Genomic DNA, 12,940 nt, shown 5'->3' on the forward strand with positions numbered 1-12,940 from the left:
TTTTGGCTTAAAAAGAGGGGATTAACGCCGGGATTGACATTTTCGAACGAGCTTATTTCTAGAGATGAGGGTCTCCACTTTGACTTTGCTTGCTTATTATACAGGTGATTTTATCATTGTTGTTTCGATTGTTGAGATTATTGAATTCTAATCCCGAGGGAGTTGACTAATGTAGCGCCCCGCCCCGAGTAGCAGGCACCTCGTGGCGGAACACCACTCAACATGCAACTCAACATGCAGTACATTCAATGACCCCAAATACGCTCCTCAATTTTTCAATGACCAAAACATTAAACCCCGAATATCTATACCATCGTGTTTACAAAAGGAGGTTCTATTACAAGTCGACTTCGACACCACTTACTCTATTACAAAATTCTCGATCAAAGGATTCCTATACGGAACATAAATAGAGATACCTCTCGACGAGACTAATCGGAGGCATACACGAGCTTTAACTCTTAGTATGAAAATTTAGGTCTAAGTCTTTCTTTTACCTGCGCATTAATATCAGAAAGGAGAAACGAATAAGTCCGAATGACTTAGTGAAAAATATAGGAAGAATAGAATAGGAGAAAGAGAGAAGAGAAATAATAATACGTAATATAATAGAAACCCCCATTATGTTATGTGTTGATTACATGGAATATATATAGAGAAATATTCCAAGGTAATAGAGTTTGACTAGGTAACTAAATCCTAACTAATCTAGGTAACCGAATCATACTAGAATCCTAATATTAGGAGATTTCTATAATATAATATTCTCTAATACGCCCCCGCAGTCGAAACGTGACGAACGTGAAGACTGGACATTCACTTGCTAGCACGCTCCCGTAGTCGGAACGAATAAACTTCAAACGTGAAGACTGGAAACTTCAAACGTGAAGACTGGACAGAAACCGCGAAACACATCGCTAGAGAGAATTCCTCTGTTGAAATATCTGCCAAATTTAAAAAAAATAATAATAGTAATAATAAAGAAAAATAAGATTTTTTTTTTTTTTTTTTTTTTTTTTTTTTTTTCTTTTGTGTATGAATCGAGAGAGAGAGAGAGGGAGAAGATATGAGAGGGGTCGCCGGCCATGGAGAAGAAGAGAGGCAGCGGCTAGGTTTTAGGCCATGGAGAAGAAGAAGAAGAAGAAAAAGAAAGAGATAGAGAAGATGCACCACCGGGGAGGAAGAAGATTGGGTGGTGTTTGCCGGCCATGGAGAGGAGAAGAGGCGACGGCCATGGAGAAGGAGAAGAAGAAGAAGATAGAAAAAGAAAAAAGTAAAGAAAAATATTAGAGTACCACCACCGGGGGAGGGAGAAGATTGGATGGTCACCGCCATGGAGAAGAAAGGCGGCTAGGTTATCACCGCACCGCCATGGAGAAGGAAGGCGGCTAGGTTAAAAAACCTAAACCTGGTGCTCTGATACCATATAGGAAGAATAGAATAGGAGAAAGAGAGAAGAGAAATAATAATACGTAATATAATAGAAACCCCCATTATGTTATGTGTTGATTACATGGAATATATATAGAGAAATATTCCAAGGTAATAGAGTTTGACTAGGTAACTAAATCCTAACTAATCTAGGTAACCGAATCATACTAGAATCCTAATATTAGGAGATTTCTATAATATAATATTCTCTAATAAAAAACATATGATCCATGAGTATGATGAGAATCAACAGAACAGAACATATAACGAGAGACTTTACAAGAATTTCATTAACAGAAGTGTAACATGTACAAGAGTGTAACATGTACGGCTTGAGTTCAATATTTGGTGGGGTCTCCAACCTTGTAACTCCCAACAAGTAAAAATCATATCACATCCTTATCCCTCCACTCCGTCCCGAGTGGCCACTCGGTCGGAAACAAGCAAGAGGCACGACCGGAACGTGCCGATCCGGCTCAGGAACGTTTAACTCCAAACGAACGTGAGTCCGAACCATCAGGAGGTACCATTCGGGAGACCAGTCATCGTCAGCCCAATACTGCCCGATCGTCTTGCCGAAATGGTCCTAGGGCCCAGCTCCCCCAAGAGCGTCCTCAAGGGTGGGGACAGTAGGTTCAAGAATCAATATTATTCCTTTTAGGAATATCAAGTCATTCATTTCAAGAATCAAGTCAATCATTCACAAGATAAGTCATTATCACGATAATCGAACATCAAGTCTCAGGATAATGAACATGTTCGAGAATTCAGTTCAAGCCAAGGAGAGAATATTCATGAATATGAGAGTCAAGATGAACCATAAGTTCAATATCGGATTCCAAGAACGAGTATATCAATATCTCAATGAATTCAATAAACATGAGATTCGAGTTCGAGCAAACAAAATATTTATTCTCAGAAAGCATTCAAGACAAGATTTTGAGAATAAATATAGTTCAATATCGATTCAAGGAAAATGTTCAGGCCAAGGAATCAAGTATAGGAATTAGCCGTGAACATAGCAACCAAGAGAATTGACAAGTTCAAGATTTCAAGAACAAGATCAAGGTTCCAAGTTCGAGCCAAGAAAACAATATGCTCGCAAAACATTAAGGATCATATTTCAAGAACAAATATAATGAAGGTATCGAAGGCTTCAATATGTACAAAATATTCGGTTCAAAGAAAGGAGATATTATGCGCAGGAAAGAAATTGGATAAGGAGTCATAGTTTCTCACCTGGAGTCCAATGCTAGTTCTATAGGTGCATCTTTAAGCTTAAACCTTGAGTGAGAGCTTTAGTACGCTCGACACAGTTTACGATGTCCTCTACGAGTTTCCTGAAGGAACCGATTCGAAATTCGCATTCGAAACCCTTCGATTTCGGCTCCGAAAACAGGTGCGGCAGCAGAATTTGCTTCCCTTCGTTTCAACGAGCGAGCTGAAGTTCTAGCCAATTCCGATGACCACCGCTGATGTAAACAATCAAGAACCACCACCACTGGAAATCTAACTTATTAAGGTTTCGAACGGCACCTTCGGATCATCGATGCTCCATCTTTAAGACCTCCGTTTAATTGATTTACGGAAAAGGCAAAACTCTGAAATTGAAATTCTGGACAACTCGTCTTCTTTGTCGGATTCCAGCCACCACTGCCGGCGACTGCTGCTGGAGACCACCATCAATATAGAGAGAGAGAGAGAGAGAGAGAGAGAGAGAAGAGAGGAAGATAGAGAGAAAGAGAGAGACGGTGAGAAGGTGAGAGAAGAAGAAGAAACGTGGCTGCCAAAGAAGGAATTAGAATAGACGAAGTACACGTTGGTTCTTATCTCACTTGTAAATTCTAAAATTACCTTATAGGGCCAAATAGTTTTCTTAATTACCAAATAGATGCCATAACTTTAGATAATTACAATTTCTGCACTTCCCATCAAATTCGAAATATATTATAATTCCATATCGACACATATCAACTAAATAAATTCAATTATCCCCAAACTTGAACAACTTACACATTTACGGGGTGTTACAACTAATTTAGGTTTTTTTGACTCGATTCTGCAGTTTACTAAGGAAGCAACTTCATATGCAGAGGGTTCGTCTTATTGTGCAAGAGGCTGTTGAAATCGAGATCGATTCGTTTGTGATGCACTACCATGTGCACTCATTGATTGGTGTTCGATTATGCAGAGGAAAAACAAACTTCTTTGAGAGAAGAGTGGGTGATTATCAGAAGGCTTCTGTAATGTCAAGTCTCCAAGCGGGTTCCAAGAATTACGGGTTCAAAACCGACGAGGACTTTTAGTCGTCAACTTTGTTCTTATTTTTCCAGATTCTTCCGGAAATATTTTGTTGTAGTATATAGACTTTAAATTGACAATTAAAACCTCAATAATAAGTTCTATAATTCATCCATTATATAACAACAAAAATTTGCTAAACTCAACTGTAATTTGTATTTGCAAAGGGCTGTCCAAATGAAACATCTGCAGATATGAGCCAAGAAAACCAGAATCTTGTTTCTAAAATATTACATTGAGAAAAAAAATCCTGCAAAAAAATCGAACATAGTCAAGCCTCTTCATAAGTGCCATTAGAATATTCATGACCTGCATTTGCAGAACCTCCATTCGATAAAACTCAAAATGTGTAAAAAAGAGGAAAAACAAATTAAATTTGAAACTGGTAAAAATCGACACCAAGGTGTCGAAAAACTGTGCTACAAATCGACACTTAAGCATCGAATTTTATAGGTAAAAATCGACATTGACATGTTGAATTTATAGCACAAATTCGACATTGCCAAATGTCGAATTTTATGCCTAAAAATCGACATCTAAATGTCGATTTTTACCCATAGAATTCGACCTGTACATGTCGAATTCGTTTGCGCGGGATTTTTTTTGTAAAAACGATATTCTGGCCAAAAAAACCATAAATGCATACTTTCTTGGTTTTTCTACCGTAAAATCTTCTATTTTGATGTATTCTAACTCCATACTTGCCATCTTTGTAAGATTTGTTGAGTTTTGATGATTTTGAATGTTTAGGTTTTGTGGGTTTATGGGGGGGGAGGAAGGAGAAAGGTCTTGTGGGTTTTGGAAGATGGAGAAGATGAGATTTGGTCTTGTGGTTTTGTGGTCTTGTGATAGGGTTTTTTGTGTTTTTGAATTTTTGGTCTTGCACATTTGGAATTTTCTATTTTTTTAACAAGTAAGGCTATTATAGTATTTATACATTGAAAAATTTAATTTGGTCTTGCACAAGTGGTTTTAGTCTTGCATATAGCCGCAGGCGTAATATTTTTGTGTTTGCAGTAATATTACAATAATAGACAGTAATATTATTACGTTACTCCGTGAATAACTCAAAAAAAACAAAAAACCCAAAAAAATAATAATATTGATGTTGTTGACAGTAATATTATTGTGTTTACTGTTATTTTATTGTCAACAACACTAATATAATTACGTTGACTTGTCAATAAATCAAACAAAATAAAAAAAATAACAAAAAATAAAAAAATAATAATATTACGTTAATTTACCGTCAACGGCAGAACAATTACATAAATGTATTGTCAACGGCAGTTCAATCACGTTAATTAACTGTCATTGACAGTATAAAATTACTTTAATTTACTGTCAGTGACAACACAATTACGGTCAACGTTTAGCGGCAGACTTAAAAAAAAATTAAAAAAATACTAAAAAAAAATCAACGCCGGAAACCGGCGAAAAAATCCGGAAGAAAAGAAAAAAAACAAAGTCAACGCCGGATACCGGCGAAAAAATCCGAAAGAAAGAATTTTTTTTTTGAAAAATCAACACCGGAATCCGGCGGCAAAATAATTTATGAAATTTGTGGTCAAATTGCGATTAAATTAAGTTAAGGATGAAATTGGAGCATATTAAAGTATGCTAAAAAAAAAGTCAAAATTGAATTGTTGTGGTCAAAATTGGATTTTTGTGAACAAAATTGATTAAATTGGGATTACAATTAAAAATTGGGTATAAATTGTTGAGGGTAATATTGACATATACATGAATGTTTCCTTTATTTATAATAACTATTAAAAGGATATGCTTATTGATGAAAAAAATATAACTCCTAAACCTAGAATAATAAAGATGCTTGGTTGAAGAGTTATGCACAAAAACCTTTTTTTTTCTTTCTTTTTTATAACTAATTGTTTTTCTTTTTCCAACACTGTATTAATTACAATTGGCTGATAAAACTAGATATATATGTTTTGAAGCTTTTGTTTAATATATGTATTTGTTGGTAATATGATTTAATAATTATTAAGTAACGAAGGGGCAATTTGCTATAGCACCTACATATTAAATTCTATAGCAATAAATCCAAGTTATAAGTCCTATTTTTCTATCCATTATACATTTTGTGCCAAAAATATCCTTGAGAAAAATAAAGGAATTTTTATTTTCAAATTAAATTTCCAAAATCTCTCTCCTAAATCAAATCACCCAAAATCTCTATTTCAAATCAAATTCTCCCTAAACTCACTCATTCCAGTTAGAAAAAACGACAACAACATAATCTTGAAAAAAAAAAAACACCTATCGCTGCTGTCGTGCTGCCGCCGCCGACAATGATCTTGCGTATGCAAACAAGAAACTGCATCATCTAAATGCAAAATACTAACTGCAAAATGAAAAATATAATACAGATCATGCAAATGCAAACATCAAACAAAAGAAAAATATAAATATACTCTTCCAAACAAAAAGAAAAAACGATATGCAACATAAAATTGCAAAATGGAAAATGCAAAATGAAAACAACTAAAAGGAGAAAAAAAAGGTTAATAAAATATACACTAACTTTTTGAATGAAAGACTAATGTGCAACATGAAATTGCAAATTGCCAAATAAAAAAAAAAAAAATATTACCCCCAATAATACAGGTAATTGCAAAATGCAACAATAAACAACATCTCACAAATTGATTGCCGCCAGCCCTACCACAAATCCTAGAGTCGTCGTCGACGCTGTAATGAACCCAATGAATGGAGTGCAACTAGTCAAAGTCGACGAGGATGTAGGGCGCAAGACGGAGATATTGTGGGGGACGAAGTGGAAGGTGGATTCCAAACGCCGGTGAAGAGGTGTATCAAATCTGGTGGGTCGCTTGCTGTAAAACCACTACTCAAGATCGGGGTGAGAATTTCTGAATTTCTTTCCACTGTATCAATCTTCACCGACTTCAGCCTCTCATACGTCGCTTGCCGTAGAACCACTACTCAAGATCGGGGCGAGAATTTTCTGAATTTCCTTCTACTGTATCAATCTTCACCGACTTCAACCTCTCATACGTCGCTTACTGTAGAACCACTACTCAAGATCGGGGCGATAATTTTCTGAATTTCCTTCCACTGTATCAATCTTCACCGCCCTCAACCTCTCATACGTATACGTCGCTCACCTTCTTCTCCCTCCACCCTCAATTTTTTTCTCTGCGTTTTTTTATAAGTAATAAATCACGCCACTTAATATGAGGGATTTGTTTTCTTATTTCCAAAAATAACTACTATGTAACACAATATATTGTTTTGGGGTATTTATATCTATTTACTTATTATTTTAATTAACTTATATTATTTTTTTTGTTCAATGGACCTATAGCTATAATCATCTAATAGATTGGACTACCACCTATATAAATTGGGAATGATGAGGGTCTAACTAATTATCCCTAACGAACCTATGTGCATAAATAGATACAAAATGAGGGTAAAACATCAAAAAAATACTGCAGCCACAAAAGTGATTAAAAATGAAAAAAGTTAACTCGCCACATCATCACACACAAACGGATTGAATATGGAGGGACTATTTTGTTACATTTTATTGTTCAAGATGATGTTTGTGACAAATCCTATAGTTCAGAGGTACAAACTATATTTTCCCATTTTTTAAATTATTATTAATCATTTAAATGTGGTTACTGGTTATAACTTTACTTCTTTCTTTTCCGTGTAACTTTATTTTGTGTGTGTGTGTTTTCTTGAACTTGGAATTTTGTTTTTTTAATATCTATAATATGAATTATTATGACAAATATACAAAGAATTGTAATAGAAACAAAATGACAACAAAAATAGGTTATTCTAAGCCAACATTTTAACTTTAATCTTTGAGGGAAAAAAAAAAACCAAGTTCTACTTTGAACGATTTTTTCTTGGGCATAAGTGCATAACCTCTTCATCTCTTCATCTCTTTATTTATTGCTGAATATGATTGCTCCATTACCGCAATTAATTGGGGTTTTTTTTATGTATAAATTTCTGATAATCATCTTTATCATTATAGGTTCAGATGTTATATTTTTTTGCCAATAAACTCATCTATTTAATACATTTATAAATAAAGGCAAATTTAATATTTATAATAAAATTATCCCTAATCCTTTGAACACAATTTCTAATTGTAACCCTAATTAAAGTTCAATGTCACAATTTCATCAATTTTGAGAAAAAAATTAATAATTTAATTTTGACCTTTTCTTTTGAAACCCTTTTTCTTTCTTCCAAATCGACGTTGACTTTTCTTTTAGTCTTTTGAATTTTTTTTCTGTTTTATGTTTCAGCCCGCACTGACTTTTGACTTATTTGCATTCCTATCAAGACAAAAATAGTTTTACGTAGAAACCCATCAGCTTGTTTCTTGCCCAAAATGGCCATCACAATATAATTTACAACAATCTTATCTATAATGTCCCAACTTAATAAACATTGCACAATGACCCCTAATGTTAACAAATGTTTCACATTAACTTTCATTTTCACAAAAAGAATTCAAAAAATGTATGTTTTCCTTGAACTTTTTTTTTTTGGAAAACCTTCTTTTTTCGATTTTTTCCCGCCACAGACATTGACTGCAATGACGTTTGACTTTTTTTTCTATTTTTTTGATTTACTTTATTTTCACGCCGTTGGCCGGTCAATGCAATAAGATTACGGTGAATACAGTACAATAATCTTACTGTCTACATTATAATATTAATGTGTTCACAATAAGATTACAATGCAAACAATAATATTACTGTCTACAATAGTAATACTGCATGCCAAGACAATAATAATAATATTACACAGTGAAGTTATTGTGTTAACAAACAATAATATTGCATGTAAATACATTAATAATAGTGTGATAACAATAATAGTATTATCCGAGACAGTAATATTACAGGTCAATATATATAGGGCAAATTACCAAAACCCCCCTGAGGTAAGCCTAAATAACGAAAATCCCCCTCACGTTCTCGTAATTACGAAAACCCCCCTTGACTAACGGTTGACCGAATTTTTTTAACCGAAAACGTGAAATGTCTATTATATCCTTCTGTTAAATATGTAAAAAATAAAGGGCAAATTACCAAAACCCCCCTGAGGTAAGCCTAAATAACGAAAATCCCCCCTGACATCCCTTTCACTTGATGATTTATTGCTTTTATAAATTTATTTATTACTTTGTAATTTGTATTGATAATTTGATATTATAATTTTTTAATTTTTTTTATTTATATATTTTAATTGATTTTATTTATCCAGAGGAGTATTCATACGGATTTATCCTTTTAGCTTGAATGATGCATGGTTGTATTTCTCGAATTGTAAAATATTTAATTTTATGTATAAAAAATAATTAAATTTTGAAATCTCATCCATTGATTTTTTTAATCCAATAAAAATACATTGTACATTCATAATGATTGATTATATTTGGGTTTAATTTAAGAAAAATAAGTATTTTGTAGGCACTTATATATTTCATGAAGAATATATATTTATGACCCCCCTCATTAAATAAAATGCTTACAATTACCCCCCTAAGGGTAATTTCGTGTACAAGGGCAAAATTGGTATTATTGGAGGAATATTCGGGAGAATCAAAAAGATTCTATCGAGTTTAACACCGTTAGAGCGATTTGTAAGATGTCTGCATACCTCAGGGGGGTTTTCGTAATTACGAGAATGTGGGGGGGATTTTCGTTATTTAGGCTTACCTCAGGGGGGTTTTGGTAATTTGCCCATATATATATATATATATATATATATATATATATATATATATATATATATATATATATATATATATATATATTTGGCCGAAAAAACTTTATTATTCCATTATTATCGAAAGACTTGGGGCCTCGTTAAAAACCTTGTGGGCCTACACAAGGTAAAAGAGTACCCCTACAATGGTAATAAAAAACCTGGGGCAACCCTAACCTTTCTAATACAAAAAGGCCCTAAAATGGGGCTAAAATGAAATAAACTATAAAGCTGCCTAATAAAGCTAAAAAAACGAAAATAGCATAACTGCCCCCATCTTGTAATATATTAATATTAGTGTCTTGACAATAATATTATTGTCTGAGAGTGAGACAGTAATATTGCAGGCCAAGACAACAATATTGTTGTGTTAACAACAATATTACTGTTTGAGACAGTAATATTACATTCCAACACAATAATATTATTATGTTAACAATAGTATTAGTTATGGCGGTCAATAAGTCAGGAACAAAAATGTCGGAGATCGGCGGTCAATGGCAACAATTTCTGATTTTTATTTTCAAAATTCCACAAAAAAAAAATTCAACATCGGAGACCAGCGGTCAACAACGACTGACCGGCGGTAACGATCAAAATTGGATTGGGGGTGAAAATTGGTTAGTTAGTGAAATTTGGGCTAAATTAGAGTTCAAATCGTAATATTGAAGTGAATTAAAGTTTCAAGGAGTTAGCGATATTTTGGTATTTTAGTTGCATAAAAGTGTTGATTGGTGGATTCATTTGGAAGACAAAAGTTGGATGTCACATTTTTCATTAAGTGCTCTTGTCATGACTTAATGCAACCCATTTGGCTACCTCATAAATCTAGAGATCTTTGGAGCCATTTCACCTTGGGCATGTGCATCCTGGACCTGAAAAATGGGCCGGAGGGGTGCCCCGACGTTAGCACTCCGACACCCAAGTTAGAAGATTTCAAGAAAATATCGTAGTGAGTAATGTTATCAGAGGAAATAGTTAAAAAATGTAACAAAATAGGCGGCTTAAATGCAGAAACCAGTGGTTCAAGCCGCCAATTAATTAAATTATTTTGTTTATTAACATTACTTATTTTAAGAGAAATATAAACCATGAATAAGTCCGAACTGGCTCGAAATCGTCAATGCGCTGATTAAAAAACTATCCTTGTATCACCCACTACACATGCTCGTTACGGTTCATATATTTAAGCTTCCAGAACCGGCGGTTTCAGATCGTGATCTAGTTGTTTTGACTGTGAATAAATGGTTTCGAACGGTGCTCAAACTGTTTCGAACTGTGAACCGACGGTTTCGAAACTATAATTATGTCTATGTGTGAGGATATATAAGTGTATACATATATTGGATGTTGAAGTAAATTCATTCCCTCTGAAGTAATGAAGAAAGAATTCATGTTTTTTTTTTCTCGTTAGCCCAAACTGCTAACACATTATATTAATTTAGTTTACATATATGTTTTATTTTTATTTTTTTTATTATACTTCATATAATTTAACAATTAATACTATATTATTAACAACAATAAGCAAGATCTAAGAAAACAAACCTTTATTTAGGTTTCCAAAGTATAAATAACCTGCTCACTTGATGGTAGAACACCAATCACCTTTTAATATAACTAAAAATGGAAACATGAAGAAATAAACAAAGGAGGGTTCACATTTTTCATTAATAAACATAATTAGGACACATGCTAGTTTGCTTTATACTAACAAAATTCGGGACTTGTGAGAATGGAATCTAGGTTTGTTTGCCTTTTCATCCTTCTCTATCAAATCAGAGGAACTTAATTATTACTACGAGAAATGCTTTACAATAATAATACTAGAAGTAATTTTTTTGCCAGGCTGTATTATATTTTGTTAGAAAGGTTTGCTTGTTTCCTGGTAGAGAAATTAGTGTGCACATGAAAAAAAAGAACTATAGAGAAAGTAATATGCAGAAGGATGAAAAAAAAAATCAACATTTTTAACAAAAAAATATATCACTATTCCATTGTTAAACAGAACAGAAACAACTAAGACATTTTTTTTAACAGAGAATAAAAAAAGAGAAAACCACTAGATAAACATAAATAATACATTACAACCTTTTTTTTGAACATAGAAAGAAAGACATAAAATAAAAAAACATAAATAATTAAAACTACTTGATTCATCATCTACGTACCTCTGTTGTGCTGCTCTCTTCTAGTTGTTTGCTTGATTTACTCGTCTTTGTTTCTCTTCATAAAGTTCCACACTACTTGGCTGATTTTGTCATCTCTTGCATGTTGTTTGCTAGCTTGAAGTTCATTCTCTTAGTATGGTTGTTGGATTCACTTAGGCGATGGGGACAACTTTCGGCATATGCAGCCCTTAATTTTTAAGTTTCAAATAGATTACCGGATTGAACGTGAAGAACGTAGTCAGCGGTAACCTTGTAACCATGCACTCTCCAAATGTGCTCAGTGTTCATTGTCGTCGAGTTATGGTCTCGGTGGCAATTACTACAGCAGTAGAGACCTTTTCTAAATGCCATCACACTACGCCTTTTGTATTCTTCTCCTTCGTTGTTGTAGCAACTCCCTCCTCCTCCGACTTCGTTGCTCCCCCTCCTCCGGCTTTGTTGCTCTCTCCTCTCTCGGCTCCTCCGGCTTCGTTGCTTCCTCCTCCTCAGGCTTTGTTGCTCCCTCATCTTCTGGCTCCTCCGGCTTCGTTGCTTCCTCCTCCTCCGGCTTCGTTGCTTCCTCCTCCTCTGGCTTCGTTGCTCCCTCCTCTCCTACTAGATTAGCCTTGTGTTAGAGAAATTAATTATATATCAATCAATTTACATATTTGTAATTTAGTAAAGGATTGATTAGGTGATTTTATTTGTAATTTGATTAGATTTTATCAAGTTTTGATTAGGTGATTTGATTAGATGTAATTATTTTATTTATTTTATTTTCTATCTTTTGTGTGTATATAAATGTACAAACACTCACTGATGAAATAAAGATAAAAAACCATCTTTCATTCGTGTGTTTCATCAATTTTACATGGTATCAATGAATATATTGGATGTTTAAGTAAATTCATTCCTTATGAAGTAGTGGACAAGTAATTCAGTTTTTTTTTCCTCGTTAGTCCAAGATGCTACCACATTATATTAATTTAGTTTACATATATGTTTTTTTTTTAATTTTTATTATTATTATACTCCATATAATTTAACATATAAGACTATATTATTAACAAAAATAGCAAGATCTAAGAAAACAAACCTTTATTAAGGTTTCTAAAGTATAAAGTAACCTGCTCACTTGATGGTAGAACACCAATCGTCTTTCCATCTAACTGAAAATGGAAATATGAAGAAATAAACAAAGAAAGAGGGTTCACATTTTTCATTAATAAACATAATTAGAACACATGTTTGTTTGCTTTATACTAACAAAATTCGGG

General features: G+C 33.6%; 1 protein-coding gene and 1 long non-coding RNA gene across 3 annotated transcripts in view; both read right to left on the bottom strand.

Annotated features, from left to right (window-relative positions):
• The window catches only part of LOC105954971 (sugar transporter ERD6-like 6), a 60,474-nt gene extending 52,742 nt beyond the window's left edge, over nucleotides 1-7,732 (bottom strand). For both annotated transcript variants that reach the window (XM_088821739.1, XM_088821737.1), the window contains exon 1: nucleotides 7,706-7,732. The gene's annotated coding sequence lies outside the window, so the exon portion shown is untranslated. The remainder of the gene's footprint in view (nucleotides 1-7,705) is intronic.
• Nucleotides 272-3,074, bottom strand: LOC148768343 (uncharacterized). Its single transcript, XR_016033078.1, has 2 exons — nucleotides 2,671-3,074; nucleotides 272-497 (listed from the first exon to the last, which is right to left on the bottom strand). It is a non-coding gene; the product is annotated as an uncharacterized LOC148768343 (long non-coding RNA).
• Nucleotides 7,733-12,940: the final 5,208 nt, after the last annotated feature.

The sequence above is a fragment of the Erythranthe guttata genome, chromosome 8 (genome assembly GCF_056151865.1).
Source record: "Erythranthe guttata isolate IM_541 chromosome 8, IM_541, whole genome shotgun sequence".
Lineage (NCBI taxonomy): Eukaryota > Viridiplantae > Streptophyta > Magnoliopsida > Lamiales > Phrymaceae > Erythranthe > Erythranthe guttata.